Below are 23,157 nucleotides of genomic sequence, written 5' to 3'. Positions count from 1 at the left end.
TTTAAATGGTATTCTCTATCTGAATCATGAAAAAAAAATTTAGGTTTCATGTCCCTTTAGCTTTGTATTAACCCCTTGAGTGCTAAAGATGGCTCTGAGCCGTCGCAGAGTTTCTCACTCAGGTGCTAACGACGGCTCAGAGCCGTCGCTAGAACACTCCCACCTTGAGGGAGATCTGGGGGCTCCCACCCGCTCCTACCCCGGCGATCGTGCCTGTAGAGAGACAGGCATCGCCGGGGCTTTCCGTTTTGTGCAGTGACGTCATGACAAAGGACAATATAGGGAAAGGGGACATGCTGCTTAGAAGCCTGTATCTCAGGCATCTAAGCAGCTACAGACCCCCAAGATCCACCATTGGAAAGGTAATCACCTAACCTTTCCAACAGTATAAGTCTTGGGGATCTGAAAAAAAAAGAAAAAAAGTAAAAAATAAATATTTTAAAAAATGTAAAATTTAAAAAACCCTCAAATGTGCTTAGCACCCAGGTGGGAAAGTGCTTAGCACTCAAAGGGTTAAACAAAAAAAATGGTTTAAAAAAATTATTTTTGTTAAATAAGATACCAATGTGGAATTGTTTCTAAACAATCGATCGGAGGAGTTTTGTGGGATAAATACTTTTGGAAAAAATAATATATATATATATATATATATATATATATGTGTGTGTGTGTGTATATATATATATATATGTGTATATATATATATATATATATATATATATATATATATATATATATAAATTCATTAAAATTAAGGGGGGAGATAAAAAAACTGAAATTAAAATCCTCCATGTCTCAAAATTAAATCAATGTAAATATTTGCATACGGCTAGATTTAGAGTTTTGTCGGTAACAACCCGCGTAGCTAACGCTGGCTTTTTTCTGGCCGCACCTTTTAAATAACTCTGGTATTGAGAGTTCACAGAATGGCTGCGTTAGGCTGCAAAAAGGGAGCGTACAGGCATATTTAACGCCACTGCAACTCTCGATACCAGAGTTGCTTACGGACGTGGCCAGCCTCAAAAACGTGCTCGTGCACGATTCCCCCATAGAAAACAATGGGGCTGTTTGAGCTGAAAAAAAACCTAACACCTGCAAAAAAGCCGTGTTCAGCTCTTAACGCAGCCCCATTGTTGTCTATGGGGAAACACTTCCTACGTTTGCACCTAACACCCTAACATGTACCCCGAGTCTAAACACCCCTAACCTTACACTTATTAACCCCGATTCTGCCGCCCCCGCTATCGCTGACCCCTGCATATTATTTTTAACCCCTAATCTGCCGCTCCGTAAACCGCCGCTACTTACATTATCCCTATGTACCCCTAATCTGCTGCCCCTAACACCGCCAACCCCTATATTATATTTATTAACCCCTAATCTGCCCCCCACAACGTCGCCTCCACCTGCCTACACTTATTAACCCCTAATCTGCCGAGCGGACCGCACCGCTATTATAATAAAGTTATTAACCCCTAATCCGCCTCACTAACCCTATAATAAATAGTATTAACCCCTAATCTGCCCTCCCTAACATCGCCGACACCTAACTTCAAACATTAACCCTTAATCTGCCGACTGGAGCTCACCGCTATTCTAATAAATGTATTAACCCCTAAAGCTAAGTCTAACCCTAACACCCCCCTAAGTTAAATATAATTTAAATCTAACGAAATTAATTAACTCTTATTAAATAAATTATTCCTATTTAAAGCTAAATACTTACCTGTAAAATAAATCCTAATATAGCTACAATATAAATTATAATTATATTGTAGCTATTTTAGGATTAATATTTATTTTACAGGTAACTTTGTATTTATTTTAACCAGGTACAATTGCTAAAATAGTTAAAATAATTACAAAATTACCTGTAAAATAAATCCTAACCTAAGTTACAATTAAACCTAACACTACACTATCAATAAATTAATTAAATACAATATCTACAAATAAATACAATGAAATAAACTAACTAAAGTACAAAAAATAAAAAAGAACTAAGTTACAAAAAATAAAAAAATATTTACAAACATCAGAAAAATATTACAACAATTTTAAACTAATTACACCTACTCTAAGCCCCCTAATAAAATAACAAAGACCCCCAAAATAAAAAAATGCCCTACCCTATTCTAAATTACTAAAGTTCAAAGCTCTTTTACCTCACCAGGGCCCTTTGTGGGGCAAGCCCCAAAGAATTCAGCTCTTTTGCCTGTAAAAAAAACACATACAATACCCCCCCCCAACATTACAACCCACCACCCACACACCCCTTATCTAACCCAAACCCCCCTTAAATAAACCTAACACTAAGCCCCTGAAGATCTTCCTACCTTATCTTCACCATACCAGGTTCACCGATCGATCCAGAAGAGCTCCTCTGATGTCCTGATCCAAGCCCAAGCGGGGGGCTGAAGATGTCCATGATCCGGCTGAAGTCATCATCCAAGCGGGAGCTGAAGAGGTCCATGATCCGGCTGAAGTCATCATCCAAGCGGGAGCTGAAGAGGTCCATGATCCGGCTGAAGTCTTCTATCAACGGCATCTTCAATCTTCTTTCTTCCGGATCCATCTTGCAGACCTCCGACGCGGAACATCCTGCTGGCCCGACGGACTACCGACGAATGAAGGCTCCTTTAAGGGACGTCATCCAAGATGGCATCCCTCGAATTCCGATTGGCTGATAGGATTCTATCAGCCAATCGGAATTAAGGTAGGAAAATTCTGATTGGCTGATGGAATCAGCCAATCAGAATCAAGTTCAATCCGATTGGCCGATCCGATCAGCCAATCAGATTGAGCTCGCATTCTATTGGCTGTTCCGATCAGCCAATAGAATGCGAGCTCAATCTGATTGGCTGATCAAAATACTGTTTTTTGCTTCAAAATACTGTTTTAACACAGCTATCCTTTTAACAGGATTATTACAGCAAACCAGAAACCATTTGCTGTAATAATCCTGTTGAAAGGATAGCTGTGTTAAAACAGTATTTTGAAGCAAAAAAACTGAGAATTTGCATATCTAATTTGCATATCTTACCCAGAATTCCCTTGTGCAATGGTATCATTGTATATGAGGTATTTCTGGGAAAAGCGAGCGGGGAATCTTGCCTAGATGTGCTAATTTCCTATGCAAATATTTACATTGATTTTATATATATATATATATATATATATATATATATATATATATAATGGTACAGACCGCACTCCTAACTTTCTTCCAACGTAGACCCAGGGTGCAGCAAAAGGTTAATACAGAGAATGAGAGAAGTGCACTCCAATGGATAAAGTGATATTTGAAGAAGATGAGAGAGGCCTGTAATTTTCATCATAGGTATACCTCACTATGAGAGACAAAATGTGGAAACAAATCCAGACAATCACATTGTCTGATTTGGAAATAATTTATTTGAATATTATGGTGGAAAACAAGTATTTGGTCACCTACAAACAAGCAAGATTTCTGGTTCTCACAGACCTGTATCTTCTTCTTTAAGAGGCTCCTCTGTCCTTCACTCATTACCTGTATTAATGGCACCTGTTTGAACTTCTTATCAGTATAAAAGACACCTGTCCACAACCTCAAACAGTCACACTCCAAACTCCACTATGGTGAAGACCAAAAAGCTGTCGAAGGACACCAGAAACAAAATTGTAGACCAGCACCAGGCTGGGAAAACTGAATCTGCAATAGGCAAGCAGCTTGGTGTGAAGAAATCAACTGTGGGAGCAATAATTAGAAAATGGAAGACATACAAGACCACTGATAATCTCCCTCAATCTGGGGCTCCACACAAGATCTCACCCCGTGGGGTCAAAATGATCACAAGAATGGTGAACAAACATCCCAGAACCACACATGGTGACCTAGTGAATGACCTGCAGAGAGCTGGGACCAATGTAACAAAGACTACCATCAGTAACACACTACGCCGCCAGGGACTCAGATCCTGCAGTGCCAGATGTGTCCCCCTGCTTAAGCCAGTACATGTCCGAGCCCGTCTGAAGTATGCTAGAGAGCATTTGGATGATCCAGAAGCAGATTGGGAGAATGTCATATGGTCAGATGAAACCAAAGTAGAACTGTTTGGTAGAAACATAACTCGTCGTGTTTGGAGGAGAGAGAATGCTGAGTTGCAACCAAAGAACACCATACCTACTGTGAAGCATGGGGGTGGCAACATCATGCTTTGGAGCTGTTTTTCTGCAAAGGGAACAGGATGACTGATCCGTGTACATGAAAGAATGAATGGGTCCATGTTACGTGATATTTTGAGTGCAAACCTCCTTCCATCAGCAAGGGCATTGAAGATGAAACGTGGCTGGGTCTTTCAACATGACAATGATCCCAAACACACCGCCCAGGCAACAAAGGAGTGGCTTTGTTAGAAGCATTTCAAGGTCCTGGAGTGATCTAGCCAGTCTCCAGATCTCAACCCCATAGAAAACCTTTGGAGGGAGTTGAATGTCTGTGTTGCCCAGAGACAGCCCCAAAACATCAATGCTCTAGAGAAGATCTGCATGCAGGAATAGGCCAACATACCAGCAACAGTGTGTGACAACCTTGTGAAGACTTACAGAAAACGTTTGACCTCTATCATTGCCAACAAAGGATATATAACAAAGTATTGAGATGAACTTTTGATATTGACCAAATACTTATTTCCCACCATAATTTGCAAATAAATTCTTTCCAAATCAGACAATGTGATTGTCTTTATTTGTTTCCACATTTTGTCTCTCATAGTTGAGGTATACCTATGATGGAAATTACAGGCCTCTCTCATCTTCTTATCTCGAGAGAGAGATATATACAGATATATAATATATATATATATATATATATATATATATATATATATAGAGAGAGAGAGAGAGAGAGAGAGAGAGAGAGAGATCTCTCTCTATATATATATATATATTCTTTGGGCTATCATGGCATTTCATTTTTTTTATTTTATTAGGATCAAATTGAAAAACTCCACGCGAGCCTTCTAAAGACTGCTGCTCCATAACTTGTCCGCTGCCTCTGAGGCTGCGGTCTTCAATCCACCCGATCCTATATGATCAGGCTGATTGACACCCCCTGCTAGCGGCCAATTGGCAATGATAAATGCCGACGCTACACTGTATCTTGTCCATCCGCACTTTAGTAAATTGGCCCCCATGAATAAGTGCAGTATATTAGAATATCGTATTTTTTTAACAAGTGCCTATAAAACTGTATATCTTCAAATGCTTACATTGTAAAGTTTCAGTTTTACCAAAAGTAGTATTGAGTCATACTAGGAACTTTAAGAGAATTGAAAAGGCTTTGAAATGTATAGTTTTTGTTGTCTTAAATTGCTGTAGGCTGCATGTTTTACACTTTCTATAGCATCAACACTGCTCTACCTGACTACAAATAGGGATCGATCAAACAGCCCTGATATTTCTTGGAAAGAGACACATAGTTGAAATATTTAATTGGTACAGAGCAGGGGTGAATGCTATAGGAGAGATAAAGTTCACCCTAATCATTATTTAAGTGCATTAACCAACAATGGTACCAGCATCATTGATTATGCCAGTGTTTTATATACTCTGTGTGTGTATATATATATATATATATATATATATATATATATTTCTGGTGTCCTTTGACTCTTTTCTGCTGCCTATAACTGCATTCTTCAGGCAAAAACAATTATCAACAATGACCCTCAATGTGGTTGGCAGTATTTACAGAGGTGCTAGATGGAGAGAAGATAGGGGATTGTTTACAGTTTTAATCAGCAGATAAAAAAACAATCATATAAATTAGACAAAATAAGAAAAAGTGGAGTTAAATTAGAAAGCAAGTAATGATATTTGTTATCACCTATTCCTAATTATAGATTTTAGAATAACCTCTGGTATCAGGGTCTATAGCTAAAGTTAGTTCTTGTAACAGTAGAATACTTTGAATACTGAACATGGTCATTCTCACTTATGATAAATTCTGTATCTGTTTTCCATTTAATAATAACTGACCAAAGACATTTAACTATATGATTCAACTGAGACACAAGTGAAATGTGTTCACCAATGAGCTAAATTCCTATTGTTAAGTAAAGGGTATTTACTAGGATAAATATGTTACTTACAATAATTTTAATATTTTTCATAATAATTCTGAGTTGTTTTTTTCTATCTCTAATAAGCAAACTAGTTTTTTCTCAGCTCTGCAATGTAGTTCTAGATATCTGTATAACTGTTTTTACCAGCTATATTTGTCTTCCAAGTTTTTGATATTGCTAGAGTGCCTAACATTCTGGGGGCAAATGACTGTACTCAGGCTTCCCAGGGTCCTGTCACGATATCTATCTCAGATCTTTACAGGAAAATCCAAAATTGACAAAAGCCAAAGTGATAGATTCAATGTAAGCAAAATAAAGAAGGTTTTGCCAGAAACAAAATACACTAAAATAGTCAATGTTAGTATATCTGCAACAAGTTATCAAGCTTACATATAGTAATAACAGTGTGCTTAATCATATGATGAATACAATCCCTCACATATGTGTTAAAATTAACATTTAAACACATTGCTGGACGTAGAGCAAAACATGGCACAGAGAAGACCAATGATTTGTATAAAAGATGCAGGCTTCGGGGCGGAGCCTGACCACGCAGGGAGATGGTCACACATTAGCTGGGCTCCTGCAACCAGGCTGACAATTTAGCTTAAAATAGCACTAAAAGCTCATTTTCACTATAGTTAGGTGGCTGGGAGTGTGAGACTGACACATGAAGAGCCCTTTGGGATTCACAAACTAAGCGGATCACACTGCAGTAATATAAAAAAAATGAGTGAACGGCCTAAGGGAGTTCCCACATGGGGAGCAGGCACGGGCCTCTGACACTTCATTGGAGCAACGAAGATATACCTGCAGGTCTGTGTAGGCATTAACGGAGGCAAGATATCACTTCACCTACCTACCCTCTCTCACTCAATAGCGGATGCTGTGGCGACAGGAGTCCCCACGCATGGTAACAACCCCAAGCGGTAGCGTCGATCCTGGAGCGGTACTCCACGTGGCTCCCTTACTGACACTGTGCCGGGAGATGCTCCATTGCGGCCTGCCTAATATCGCAGTGCACGAATCACTCTGAACATCGGAGGGGTAAGATGCGCTGACTGCGCTTCACAAATACAAGTAAAGAACTATAAAAGGGGAGGTTTTTTTTTTTTTGTGAGCCCATTACTTCTTGCACACGTCTAAGCCTTTTTTTTTACATAATCTCCACGGGAGCAGGCCGCTTGTGCGTCCATAAACTGGGATATATAATCTGCAGACATCCCAAAAAGCAGAGGTTTCCTCCTTGCACTGCATATCGTTAATAGACTTGGGACCTTATAAACACAGGGTAACGGCCCTGATCACGTTAGCGGACATCTGATAGAGCAGACCTTATACTCTATTAGACCTGATAGTATAGCTTTATGTTTAAAAGAGGCTATATTCTCTCATAAGTCATTTATACTGCTCTTATCCATATGATTCCTTAGCTGAAGTTTGTTTGAGATCTGGAATTACTGCATTTTGTCATTTCAATTACCCTGGCATTAATTGGCTTAACCCCTCATGCTACAAGGTTATGCATGTTAAAAGAATGCCCAAAGGTGAAAAACCCAGCAGCACCAAGTCTATGAACCACTACCTAAAGCCTATTGACCCTGCAAGAGATACACCAGAGGGAATTATGGCTGAATTAGCAGGTTCACAGGATGGAGCAACTTCAAAGGCTAGCAGCACTGATGCCTCTTTTCTTACTAAGGAGGATATATCACATTTATCATCTAAAGCAGATATACAGGGGGTTCTCGCTGAGATGAGAAGCCTGTTTGGGGATCTGAGGAAGGACATTTCAACATTGGAGAAGAGAGTATCAGTGGTGGAAAAGAATTCTAACGAGATGTCTCCTATTATCCAACAACATACCCTGGACATACAAAATCAGGCTGATAATCTGCAGTATTTAAATGACAAACTAGAAGATATTGACAACAGGGGGAACAATCTGCGATTCAGAGGAGTATCAGAGACAGTCGCTCCCCAAAATATAGAAGGGTACCTTCAGGCCTTGTTTAGAATCATAAAAGATTCCCCCATGTCCCCTGATATACCAATAGAGAGGGCACATAGAGTGTTAAGGCCCAGGCCTCCAAGCAAGGCCCCCCTAGAGATATCATTGTGAAGTTCCTGAGTTTTAAAGATAAAGAAGCGGTACTGCAATGTGCACGAAGAAAACATCCTATCACACATGTGGGAGAAGAAATACAGGTCTTCACTGACTTGTCGCCTGTAACCCTCCAAAAGAGGAGGGAGCTGGGTCACATCACCACCATCTTACGGAACTGCAAGATACAATACAAATGGGGCTTTCCTGTCTCGATCATCGCATCTTCCAACAACAAGACTGCGATCTACAGACCTGGCATGGATGAGAGAGTTTTTTTTGAGAGTCTCTCAATCCAGCCCAATTCATCCACCAGGGCCCTTCTGGGGGATGGCTTGCCTTTCCATCGCCCACCGAATGCCCACTCTCCGGAGGAAATCCCTGGGTAACGTATAATAATGTCTATGCATCCCAACAACAGACTGCCTCTTTTTTTGGAATAGGAGAATTGACTTAGGATAAATGCATTATGTGCAGTCAACAGAACTTTAGACTGTTAACAATTTGTCTATGCTGCAATGTTACTAGCTGCTTAATGTATTGCCAAGTGAATGTGGACTAATGCTTTACTTCCTTGATGTGGGGTTGCTCCTTCCCTCAATGGTACACAATATGTTCGAGATATTGGAGTTTAGAAATACCGTTATAAATGTTTGTTCCTTAATTATTTTTCTTGCTGAACTGTTATGGTCTGTGAAATGTTTTTGCATACTAGCCCCACCATGTTTGCACATAAATATAGCCTCCAGATTGTATGTTAATCTATAGGGGTCATAAAGGTTGGTCCCTCTTAGGAGAGAAACAAGTCTAGGAAACGACTAAACAGGGACAGAGGGGGGGGGGCAAGCTGTCGTTAGTTAATGTCCAATAGATTTTTAAATCACAATATAAGAGGGTAGTTATTACAGGTTCGGGGGTGGGCCCACGCTAGAAAATAGGTCACCGAACCCCTCCCAAGCTTATCTATTCTACACCACATCTCAGTCATTTAGCCATGGTATCTACTTTAGAAGTGTGCTATATGATCATTATTGTTTAATAACTTACGTCAGTGTTGGGGCTTTTCCCTTTTCTTTTTGCTTGTTTTCTTATTGTTGTTTGAGTTTTGCAATTCAGTTGTGAAAAATTTGAAAATAACATGTGCAGCCGAGAACATTCTTGGTTTCTGCACTACTTTTCAGCCTTATTATATTGTATAGTTGTTCCTGGGGACATCACCCTCTGGGGGCATAACTCTTTAATCTCTTCTTTGACTTCCTACACTATCCTCTAGTCTCTCTTTCTAACCTCCCTTCTCTTTTCCCTTTTTTTTTTTTTTTTTTCTTCTTCCTCTCCCCCTCTCCTCCTTCCCTCCTGAGATGGCGGCCCAGTTGAAGTCTAGCAAATTCAAAGATCACTCACTCAACCTCACTACTATAAACGCGAAGGGCCTTAATGACCCTGGAAAGCGTTCTATAGCCTTTAAAGAACTAAGTAAGGTAAATAGCCATGTTATTCTGGTGCAGGAAACGCATTACAAAAAAGGTAAAGAACCCAAGTGGCACAATGTTAGATACCCTACAGCTTATTTTGCATCAGGACAGAGCAAGAAGGGGGGCGTGGGTATATTATTTCACCGCACAAGTCCTTTCTCATTGACACACATAGAAAGAGATCCCAATGGCCGATATTTGATTCTGGTGGGGACACTTTTTAGTAATTTTATCACACTAGCGTCTGTGTACTCTCCCAGCCATGGGCAGGAGATATTTATGAAAAAGATCACCGATCTCCTCTTGGAACACTCCAGAGGGATTATCTACCTGGCAGGGGATTTTAACTTAGTCTCAGACCCAGTTATGGACACCTCTCGGGGAGCGACATGTACACCAGCCACCACAATCACTCAAGTAAACGAAACACTCAGAAAGGTAGCCCTACATGACATCTGGCGCACACTCTACCCAACAACAAAAGATTACACATTTTACTCAATCCCACATAATAGTTACTCACGAATTGACTACATATACACGGACTCCTGCGGTCTCTCAATCACGCATCAGAGCTCCATAGGCCATATTACTTGGTCGGACCATGCCCCGGTAACTTGTTCAGTCTTGTGGCCGGATATCCCAGTCAATCAACAACTCTGGAGATTAGACGAGACTCTTCTGGATAATCCTATCATTTTTAGTGATATCCAAAAAGATCTGAAGGAATACTTTAGGAATAATGCATATCCCTCTTCTTCAAAGGCAATAGTCTGGGAAGCCCATAAAAGTGTGATAAGGGGGGTCTTGATTAAGCATAAGGCCCTTCTCAATAAACAAATTAGAATTAAATACCAGGAACTTCAGGGGAAAATTGGCGACTTAGAAAAAACCCATAAAACTAACCCCCATGATTCTGAAAATAAAAAACGGTTGAAAGACACAAGGATGGAACTCCAAAAACATTTGGCTGAATTACATCAAAAACAAGCATTATTTTTAAAACAGTATTACTATGAGGGAGGGAATAAACCGGGAAAAGTGCTGGCCAGATCCCTTAAAAAAAGACAATTCCAATCCTACATACACTCTATTAAAACCCTAGACGGACGCTCCGTACACAGCAGCACGCGGATAGCCGCAGAATTTCATAAATATTATCATTCTTTATACAACATACATTGTCACCCTTCGACATCCTCACAGGAGGATCCTGTTAATCAACAAAAGGTATTTATAGACTCCTACCTGAGGAATATAGAACTCCCCACCCTGACAAAAGAGGAATCTGATTCCTTAAACGCTCCGATCACGGTAGAAGAATTATATGAGGCTATAAAAGATTGCCCGAAGGGCAAAAGCCCGGGACCTGATGGTTTCTCATCTGCCTACTATCAAAAATTCAAGGACACCCTGGCTGGCCCAATTCTAGCCTTGTTTCATGAGTTTGGTGATAACCCCACCTTGTCTCGCATACTACTAGAAGCCCATATCACGGTTCTCCCCAAACAGGGGAAGACCGGAGACTCCCCTGGACACTACAGACCCATTTCCCTCATTAACTCCGATATGAAACTGCTGGCCAAAATTCTGGCAACGCGTCTCAATAGATTTTTGCCATATCTGATCAATAATGAACAGGTGGGTTTTGTGCCGGGCCACGAGGCTAGGGACAATACTGTTAAAGTCACACAGCTGATCGCCCATGCCAGGGTTTCCAATATCCCTACAGTGCTCTTCTCCACAGATGCGGAGAAGGCATTCGATAGGGTAGGATGGCCTTTTCTGCGCTGTGTGCTGGAGAGGATAGGCTTTGGGGTTTTTTTTGTTAATACCATCTTCACACTATACTAGAACCCTAATGCCAAAATTAGAATTAACGGTACCCTTTCGCAATCATTTGACATCAGTAATGGCACAAGGCAGGGATGCCCTCTGTCCCCACTACTTTTCACCCTGTCCATTGAAGTTCTGGCCCAAAAGATTAGATCTAATACCAACATATCGGGGATCAGGGTAGATAACACAGAGTACAAGCAGGCGTTGTACGCTGACGATGTCTTATACACAGTTACCAATCCGCAGGACTCTATTCCTAAGCTACTGCAGGAACTAAGACTTTATGGCAAAGCCTCTAACTTTCTTCTAAACCTAAACAAGTCAGAATTGTTAAATATAAATGCCAACCCAGAGGTAGTACACTCATTGCAGAGAGATTATGGCCTCACCTTAGCGAGGAACAGATTGAAATATCTTGGTATCTATTTAACACCAGACCCCTGGGACCTCTACAAAACTAACTATATCCCCCTTCGGAACGATATTGCAGCAGATCTTTCCTTGTGGAGGAATAAATATATCTCTTGGCTGGGAAAAATAGGAGTGGTCAAGATGAACATTCTGCCACGTATTTTGTATCTCCTTCAAACCCTACCAGTAGCACTTCCGAGGGGGTATATAAATCATCTACAAAGCTTGATTGACCAGTTCATCTGGTCTAATCATAGACCTAGAATATCAAGACGAAACATGTTTCTCCCGAGAGACAGAGGGGGGCTGGGCTTGCCGGACATATCCTCATATAGAAAGGCAGTAGGTTTGCAAAGGATAGTGGAATGGTCGCAAAACAATGAGCATAAGGCCTGGATCCTGTTGGATAGACAAATACTTAAAGTTAACAACGTGGGCTCCCTCGCATGGTTATCCCCTTCTCTCAGACCTAAAATTTTATCTAAATATACTCTACTAGCGGACACTTTTAGTCTTTGGGACGCGACAGTAGCAACATCTACTCACATTTCCTCCAGACACTCCCCAATGACGCCTGTCTTTGAAAACCCTGAGCTCCCATATCACTTAGTAGGTTATCGAAAGATTAATCCTTACAACATGCGGGAGGGATCAGTACACGGGGTGGTTGAGAATGGCAAGGTTACCTCGCAAAATAAGCTAATAGAAATTCAACCCTCTATATTTGCTTCCTGGCTACACTATAACCAATTGATAAATTACATTTCTAGACACAATCATAAACATGAGCTAGGAAGGGCGCTTACACCTTTCGAAAGGCTCTGCATCAACGGGGGATTTTTGAGACATTTGATCTCGGTTCTGTACAAGATTGTGATCCTCTGGGAGCCTGATTTGCTCCCCAGCTATGTTACGGGCTGGGCGAGGGAGTTGGGCTCGGAGATAGATTGTGAGTCATGGACAAGGGGATTCATGCTCACAAAGAGGTCATCAGTGTCCTCATACATACAGGAGACACATTTAAAATTTCTGGGCAGATGGTATATGACACCCACTAGAATTCACAAGATATTTCCATCCTCGAGCCCGCTGTGCTGGAGAGGCTGTGGGGTGCACGGCACTCTTTTACACATCTGGTGGTCTTGCCCTAAGATGCGGTCCTTTTGGTCGGGGGTCCTGGACAGGGTTGATGGAACCCTAAACATTAGAGTCCCACGCTCCCCGGAATTCTTGCTCTTCCTCAAACTTCCTAAAACACAAAGTCAGGCACACCTTGCTTTATTGCTAATTCTAATCACCAGCGCCAAAAAATTGATACCCAAAAGATGGAAAGCACAGGATCCCCCCACTGTGGAGGAATGTCACTCACAGGTGGAGGAAGTCCTACTCATGGAGAGATATCATTACTTGAAAATACATAAGTTAGACACCTATGAACTGGTGAGAGCAATATGGCACGGTACAATTTAAAGTGGCATTTCAATTTTTCAACTACTCAACGCTTGGTTATTGCTGGGACGCGACCGCGGGAACTCTTCTTTGTCCTTTTTTTTTTTTTCTTCCCCTCTCTCTCTTTCTCTTTCCCCTCGCTACCTATTTTCTTCTCCTCTATTACTTTCCTTTCTCTCCTCCTAGCCCTCCCTCCCCGGGTAGGGTGTATTCAGTAAAATGGATTAGACTATACTGTTCATATCACAAAACTTGAAAATTTAAATCTTGTTAACCCTCGCTCTGGACATTGGTCGACAGAGTGAGAGTGAATTTGTATAGAAGTGTAAAGTATCAGAATGTTTATGTTGACTATCATTACTCTGCTGTATAAGGTTTTTTTTTTGTTGTTCCCTTATATTTGTTGTGCAGCACTGCGTTCCTGCACTGGAGATCCTTCATGTATCACTTTCACTTCAATAAAGCTCTTTAAAAAAAAAAAAAAAGATGCAGGCTTCAATGCCATTATTACTAGCAATATGCAACAGATATTTTTCATTGTGGATATTGAAGTTGTTGAGGGATTGAGCACCATACAGTATATGGATTCAGTAGTGTAATGTAGTGTTCTTATGCACAAATATTCCTCATGGTTCAACATATATACAGTGTAAAAAAACCAGAGTAAACACAAAACATAGTTTATAAATTATTTTACTTATCCAAGGAAAAAAGTTAATCAACACTAAATCACCCCATGTTGGAAAAAAATTTGAGTTATTAATGTTGCAACCTGGCACTTGCTATAACTAAAAATCAGTATTTCTCATTGCTGTGGAGGAATTTTCAACAACTCGTCTTTGCAGTATTGATGTAACTCAGTGACATTGAAGGGTTTTCAATTATGAATTGCTTGTCCTGCAATATCTCATTGGGGTTCAATGACCAGTCCTGTAGTTTCTTTGATGTTGTCCTGGGTGTTTTTTTTACTTCCTGGATGAAGATAATGACTCTTCCTGTGGTTCACTAGAGTCTCTGAGCCCTAAAAATGCATTTGGAACACTATCCAGACTGATATATCTTTAACAACTTGTTCTTATCTTTTTTAGAAAGTTCTTTTGATCATGCAATAAAGTTCTGTTTTTCTCATATTGCATTTTGTTTGAAGATCTAAAATCAGGAGGGGACAAATACTTCTTCACAATACTGAACAGAAACAAATATCGATCAATGTTTCTACTCATTTTAGCTATAGTTGAGCCTAACCCTTTACCACTAACTCCCATTTATAATATTTTTATTGCTATCTCAAAAGCTATTGAACAACTTTGAAATTTAGGATTGACCAACAATTCATAATTGTAATATCTGTATTATCCCAGTCCAGAGCTTTTGCTGTAATATTGTGCCTCTGTAATATCTTTATATCCTAAACATTTCTAAATTCCTATATAGCTTTATTATTTTATAATGGTTGTACTTTCAATATCAATACTTACTACAATTAAGATGTAGGGTTCTATATGTGTTTGACAATGATCATGCTGTCAGTGTTTTTTCCCTGCTTTGTTTGCCATGTGCTGCTGGCAGCCATTTTACTCACCTCTCTTGCTGACTCTGGTGCATAGTGTGTGATGCTGCTCATTTCCTGCACGCCCTTTATGGCCAGACTGGTGTACATCATCCATGTGAGATAGGTTGCAGTCTCAGAATTGTGATGCCATCACTTTTTATTTAAATGGCCTCTGTTCAGTATGCTTTGCCCTTGCGTTGTCTCAGACCTGTTTGTGAGTTCCAGTGTATTACCTGGCTGTCTGACGTCCCTCCTGGTTCCTGATCCCTGACTTCTTCCTGACGCTGCTGTTCTCCTTGTTCCTGATTCCGGCTCGTCTGACTACTCGCTTTGGCTCCTGACATGGCTCATCTGACTATTCGCTTTGGCTTGTGACTCGGCTCGTCTGACTACCAGCTCTGGTTTTGATTCCTGGCTTGTTATTTGACTTGTGGACGTTTTATAATTTTTTGCTATTAATAAAGGTGTGATTATTTTTGCACTTCTCATCTCAGTCTGATTCCTGGCGCACCCTGACACATGCACATCGGTTTTCAGGATTTGATTCCAATGAGGCATGACTTTGTGGTCTGGGGACTTATTTGCTTGATCCATGGGCAGCGTTTGGATAGATCTGTGCAACTTTAATATGGTCTGTAGGCGTGGGTTGTATGCTCTGAGGTCAACAATATGTGGGCTTGAGGCAGGACTCACAAAAAGCAGCAAGATAGCCTGTAACAGTGATGTGCTCCAGACTGTGTCAAAAAATACAAGGAAGACAAAAAGACTATTAGAATGACATCCAAATGTGGAAGTAGGACACCTGGGTTATCAAAATGATGTATGTTATAAACATTAAGGGCTAGATTACGAGTGAAGTGGTAACTAACACTCCACTCGCATGCTAACTCTGCTCTACTCCTGCTCTTTGTGCGCATCAGGTAGCATGCGTATCACAAGTTGTAAGTAAATCTTTTTTGCTTGTGCTTTAACCAGACGCACAGAAAAAACAGTTTAGACTATCACAACCACGCTAACGCACTCTCTTATTGAGTTCAATAGAGAGAGAAAAGTGGGGGGGGGGGGAACTAACACCCATTCTCACACGCTAACCTGAATCGCCATAAGGAACTACTCTAATATCCCCTAAACCACTGCATAACCCACTGCCCACCTCTAAACTGCCACAACCCCCATTGCAAAGTAACCCATTATACACTATTAACCCCTAGACCACCACAACCCCATCGCAAAATAACCCCCTAACCTAAAAACCCAGAAAAGACTAACCTTACCTGTGAAAAAAAACCCTGAGTACTAATAAAAATAAGTCACTGAAAAATTAAAAGAACGTAACCACACCATTAAAAATAAAAGACCTAACCTTACTGTAAAAAAAGACTAACATTACTAAAGAAAATCCCTTACTTAAAAAAAAAAAAACTACCATTACAAAAAATAAAAAAAACTACATTTACAAAAAACAATAATTAAATTACCAAAAATAAAAAAAAAGAGTTATGCCTATTCCTACAGAAATAGCCCTTTAAAGTGCCATTTGTAGGGCATTGCCCTAAAGTATCAGCTCTATTTCTGGGATGAAAAAGTCTGCAAACCTCTGTAATTAACCCCCAACCCCCACTAGGGCATTTAGCTCTTTTACTGCACAGAAAAAAAAACAACCTAATCTTAAAAAAACAAAAAAAACAAAGATTGTACTCACCAAAGATGAATCCAGGCAGCGGCGCTCCATCTTCCTCCTTGTGGCAGTCCATCTTCTTATTTTCATCCTGGCAGCAATCTTCATCCATCTTATTATCTTCATTGCGACAGCGATCTTCTTATCTTTATCCCGGCGGCAGTATTCATCCATCATCTTATCTTCCATCCTCAATGTCCTCTTTATGTGATCACCAACCGCACACTGAATTTTGAATGCAAGGTATCCCCTTTATATAAGAGTATCCTTGCATTCCTTTTGGCTGATTTTCAAATTCAAATCAGCCAATAGAAAAAGTTTCAATTCTATCGCATTTACTTTCAACTAGTAATACGAGCAGACATTGCCACTCAATGACGTCCATAGAAAATATGAGGAGCATAATTTAAACTGGCGTGCCACTTGTAGTATGGATTTGAGGGTAAAGAACACTGCAATCTTGCAATCGCATTTATGTTCCTTGCACTAGATAGAATAGAGCTCTCTTGTAATATAATAGCTTTTCAAGTTATATAAGATAATCTTAAATACATACACGGTATTCATTTTAGCTGTTCTATTGTTTGTTTGTTTTTTACACAACAGACTTTTGTTGTCCACTTTGTAATGTTCCATATAAAGTAAAAAAGAATTCATTTAGATCTCAGCAGCACAACGGAAAATAAGCATACTTCTGATCACAAGGACAGCTTCAAAGAAAGCTAAGCCATTGCATTTTCAGTTTCACAGAAAGGCTGCATATTTAAATCATTATAAATAGTCATTGCAGACCAACACTAAATTGTTTCGGAGTGGCTACTGTTTGTTAATATAGTTGTTTTCCAGAGCTGACAAATCTCTTTAAAGGATTAGAAAAGTCAACTTAAAAACATCAGTTTTTCACTTACAAAGCATTTATACAATATAAATAAATAAATATGCACCTACTATTTTATAAAACTGAAGCTTCTAAGTCCATTACATTTTTTATTTTTTTTATCAGTGTGACTTGTCAATTGCTAGCCCATCAGAAAGGGCTGTCCGACTAAGGGCTAGTTTCCATTGAGGTGGTAACATTTGGAAACTGGTGGTAACTTAAAAATTCTCCATAGACTTTAATGGAGATAAATGTTTTTATCACCAGTTTCCACAATTGACCACCTTAATGGAAACAACCCCTCAGTATCTAAATCACCCATCAATTTGTAATATATTTGCATAAATCTACTCTCACCAATGCATGCACATTTGTATTAGACATCTCACGCATGCACATTTGTATTAGAAATCTCACGCATGCGCATTTGTATTGTAAATATCACGCATGGACACAGCAATAAATGAAGACTTTGCTAGGTCTTCTAAAAACTTGGCTGACTCTGGAGTATCTGCGGTCACATGACCGCTACAGCAGTGACTTCAGGCAGGGAACTAAGGATTAGAATGTGCATGAGTTAGATTACTGCATGCCAGAGCGCATGTGTAGCCTGTTGAGAGCTACGCGGAACTGCAGAGAAAGGGAGAATGCAGGTTGTCCACCGTGATTGGCTAATGCAGGTTGCCCACCGGAATAGCAAGCAAACTGTAAAAGAAACGCAGCTATACAGTTTAATTAGATTAAGATATTTTTGACCTTATTATCCCTTAAAATGTTAACACATTAAAGGGGCATTTAATTTAAAATTTGTTGTTTCAGACAAAGCATACAGTTTGAAAATACTTTCCACTTTCTTCTGTTATTAAATGTACGTTTTTATTGATCTCCTTGCTTGAAACTTAGCTCATTCTCATGAGAGTATACTAAAATAAGCTCAGGAGTGTGAATGTGTTGAAAACTATATGGCAACAATGTTTGAAATAATGTTTGTAACAATGTCATGCATATCACTCTCAAGACCTGCTGTAGTTCATGAGCCTGACTCATTATTAGGGTTGCCAACAGAAATAATTACATTGTGGGCATGATTTCCTTCTCAGATGGTGAGTGGTAATGGCTCTGCTATCTTTGGTATCTGCGTGTGCTGGGTCATGTTCCCTATCTACTTTGGGCATCCTGTCTGTGGCATCCAAGTGTGCAGGGTCGTGTCCCAGTTCTGCCTTGGGCATTCTAACTTGTTCACATACTGGCCTTTGGCAGCAGGCTAGCTAAATCTGTTATGCAAACCTATGCACACATGGCTACATGACAGAAGTGTTTTGCTGGATCCTATAAATTCCCATGACACCTCTTAGTCAGTGCTTGGCAATTCTGATAACCAGTTGTCAGACACTCTCACTCCCAGAAACCCACTGGGGTTGTCCTGAATATCCCTGTTTCCTATCTATATTTAAAAGGTACCCAAAGTCCATTGGCTCAGTGACCCTTGGCTACCATCTTGGACTCTGCATGTTTGCCTGACTACAGAGTGCTGACACCCATTTGCACTGATCACCTGACTCAATCTCTGGGTATTCATCTGCACTCTGCATGTTTGTCTGACTACTGAGTGCTGAAACCCAATTGTACTGATCACCTGACTCAATCTCTGGGTATTCATCTGGACTATGCATGTTTGCCTGACTACTGAGTGCTGACACCCAATTGTACTGATCATCTGACTCAATCTCTGGGTATTCATCTGCAATCTGCATGTTTGCCTGACTACTTAGTGCTGACACCCAATTATACTGATCACCTGACTCAATCTCTGGGTATTCATCTGCAATCTGCATGTTTGCCTGACTACTGAGTGCTTACCCCCAATTGTATTGATCGCCTGGCTCAATCTCTGGGTATTCATCTGGACTCTGCATGTTTGCCTGACTACTGAGTGCTGACACCCAATTGTATTGATCACCTGGCTCAATCTCTGGGTATTCATCTTGACTCTACATGTTTGCCTGACTACTGAGTGCTGACACCCAATTGTATTGATCACCTGGCTCAATCTCTGGGTATACATCTGGACTCAGCATGTTTGCCTGACTACTGAGTGCTGACACCCAATTGTACTGATCATCTGACTCAATCTCTGGGTATTCATCTGCAATCTGCATGTTTGCCTGACTACTTAGTGCTGACACCCAATTATACTGATCACCTGACTCAATCTCTGGGTATTCATCTGCAATCTGCATGTTTGCCTGACTACTGAGTGCTGACACCCAATTGTATTGATCACCTGGCTCAATCTCTGGGTATACATCTGCAATCTGCATGTTTGCCTGACTACTGAGTGCTGACACCCAATTGTATTGATCACCTGGCTCAATCTCTGGGTATACATCTGGACTCAGCATGTTTGCCTGACTACTGAGTGCTGACACCCAATTGTATTGATCACCTGGCTCAATCTCTGGGTATTCATCTTGACTCTGCATGTTTGCCTGACTACTGAGTGCTGACACCCAATTGTATTGATCACTTGACTCAATCTCTGGGTATACATCTGGACTCTGCTTGCTTGCCTGACTACTGAGTGCTGACACCCAATTGTACTGATCACCTGACTCAATCTCTGGGTAGTCATCTGGACATCACCTGGCTCAATCTCTGGGTATTCATCCGGACTCTGCTTGCTTGCCCGACCCTTTTGTGCTTTTGAGTAATTGTACTAATCAACTGGCACTGGCTTTTGACCTTGACATCAGATCTTCCTTGGACATCTCCTATTCCCTCAGTCCCCATGCCTACACCTTCTCTAGAGGTCCAGTCTCATTCCAGAAATTCCCAAGCAGAAGTGTATGTAAGTGTGAGCTATATCCTGCATTGGGATTCCAGAACCATACTCATGTTTTCATTGAAAGAAGTTACGTTTAAAAAAAGATATAACAAGAAAATTTACATTTAATTATAGAAGTAAACTTTATCCAAATAAAAAAAGTTTAGTTTTGTTTTTTACGTCCCTTTACTGTGTCACAACATTGGCTTCAGGACAAGAAAACATTTTCACAATCACAACAAATTTAACAAACTAAGGCCTAGATTTAGAGTTTGGCGTTAGCCGTGAAAACCAGCGTTAGAGGCTCCTAACTCTGGTTTTAGGCTACCTCCGGTATTTGGAGTCACTCAAAAAAGGGTCTAACGCTCACTTTTCAGCCGCGACTTTTCCATACCGCAGATCCCCTTACGTAAATTGCGTATCCTATCTTTTCAATGGGATTTTTCTAACTCCGGTATTTAGAGTCGTGGCTGAAGTGAGCGTTAGACTCACGACAAAACTCCAGCCGCAGGAAAAAAGTCAGTAGTTAAGAGCTTTCTGGGCTAACGCCGGTTCATAAAGCTCTTAACTACTGTGCTCTAAAGTACACTAACACCCATAAACTACCTATGTACCCCTAAACCGAGGTCCCCCCACATCGCCGCCACTCGATTAATTTTAAAAAATTTTAACCCCTAATCTGCCGACCGCCACCTACGTTATACTTATATACCCCTAATCTGCTGCCCCTAACACCGCCGACCCCTATATTATATTTATTAACCCCTAACCTGCCCCCCACAACGTCGCAGCCAGCTACCTACAATAATTAACCCCTAATCTGCCGACCGCAAAGCGCCGCCACCTACGTTATACTTATGTACCCCTAATCTGCTGCCCCTAACACCGCCGACCCCTATATTATATTTATTAACCCCTAATCTGCCCCCCTCAACGTCGCCTCCACCTGCCTACACTTATTAACCCCTAATCTGCCGAGCGGACCGCACCGCTATTATTATAAAGTTATTAACCCCTAATCCGCCTCACTAATCCTATAATAAATAGTATTAACCCCTAATCTGCCCTCCCTAACATCGCCGACACCTAACTTCAAACATTAACCCCTAATCTGCCGACTGGAGCTCACCGCTATTCTAATAAATGTATTAACCCCTAAAGCTAAGTCTAACCCTAACACTAACACCCCCCTAACTTAAATATAATTTTAATCTAACGAAATTAATTAACTCTTATTAAATAAATTATTCCAATTTAAAGCTAAATACTTACCTGTAAAATAAATCCTAATATAGCTACAATGTAAATTATAATTATATTATAACTATTTTAGGATTAATATTTATTTTACAGGTAACTTTGTATTTATTTTAACCAGGTACAATAGCTATTAAATAGTTAAGAACTATTTAATAGCTAAAATAGTTAAAATAATTACAAAATTACCTGTAAAATAAATCCTAACCTAAGTTACAATTAAACCTAACTCTACACTATCAATAAATTAATTAAATACAATACCTACAATTACCTACAATTAAACCTAACACTACACTATCAATAAATAAATTAAATACAATACCTACAAATAACTACAATGAAATAAACTATCTAAAGTACAAAAAATAAAAAAGAACTAAGTTACAAAAAATAAAAAAATATTTACAAACATAAGAAAAATATTACAACAATTTTAAACTAATTACACCTACTCTAAGCCCCCTAATAAAATAACAAAGCCCCCCAAAATAAAAAAATGCCCTACCCTATTCTAAATTACTAAAGTTCAAAGCTCTTTTACCTTACCAGCCCTGAACAGGGCCCTTTGCGGTGCATGCCCCAAGAAGTTCAGCTCTTTTGCCTGTAAAAAAAAACATACAATACCCCCCCCCAACATTACAACCCACCACCCACATACCCCTAATCTAACCCAAACCCCCCTTAAATAAACCTAACACTAAGCCCCTGAAGATCTTCCTACCTTATCTTCACCATACCAGGTTCACCGATCGATCCAGAAGAGCTCCTCCAATGTCCTGATCCAAGCCCAAGTGGGGGGCTGAAGAGGTCCTTGATCCGGCTGAAGTCTTCATCCAAGCGGGGCAGAAGAGGTCTTCCATCCGATTGAAGTCTTCATCCAAGCGGGGCAGAAGAGGTCTTCCATCCGATTGAAGTCTTCATCCAAGAGGCATCTTCTATAGTCATCCATCCGGAGCGGAGCGGCAGGATCCTGAAGACCTCCGACGCGGAACATCCATCCTGGCCGACGACTGAACGACGAATGACGGTTCCTTTAAATGACGTCATCCAAGATGGCGTCCCTCGAATTCCGATTGGCTGATAGGATTCTATCAGCCAATCGGAATTAAGGTAGGAATATTCTGATTGGCTGATGGAATCAGCCAATCAGAATCAAGATCAATCCGATTGGCTGATCCAATCAGCCAATCAGATTGAGCTTGCATTCTATTGGCTGATCGGAACAGCCAATAGAATGCGAGCTCAATCTGATTGGCTGATTGGATCAGCCAATCGGATTGAACTTGATTCTGATTGGCTGATTCCATCAGCCAATCAGAATATTCCTACCTTAATTCCGATTGGCTGATAGAATCCTATCAGCCAATCGGAATTCGAGGGATGCCATCTTGGATTACGTCATTTAAAGGAACCGTCATTCGTCGTTCAGTCGTCGGCCAGGATGGATGTTCCGCGTCGGAGGTCTTCAGGATCCTGCCGCTCCGCTCCGGATGGATGACTATAGAATATGCCTCTTGGATGAAGACTTCAATCGGATGGAAGACCTCTTCTGCCCCGCTTGGATGAAGACTTCAGCCGGATCATGGA

The sequence above is a fragment of the Bombina bombina genome, chromosome 10 (assembly GCF_027579735.1).
Source record: "Bombina bombina isolate aBomBom1 chromosome 10, aBomBom1.pri, whole genome shotgun sequence".
NCBI classification, from domain to species: Eukaryota; Metazoa; Chordata; class Amphibia; order Anura; family Bombinatoridae; genus Bombina; species Bombina bombina.
Note: the sequence above shows the minus strand (reverse complement) of the source record.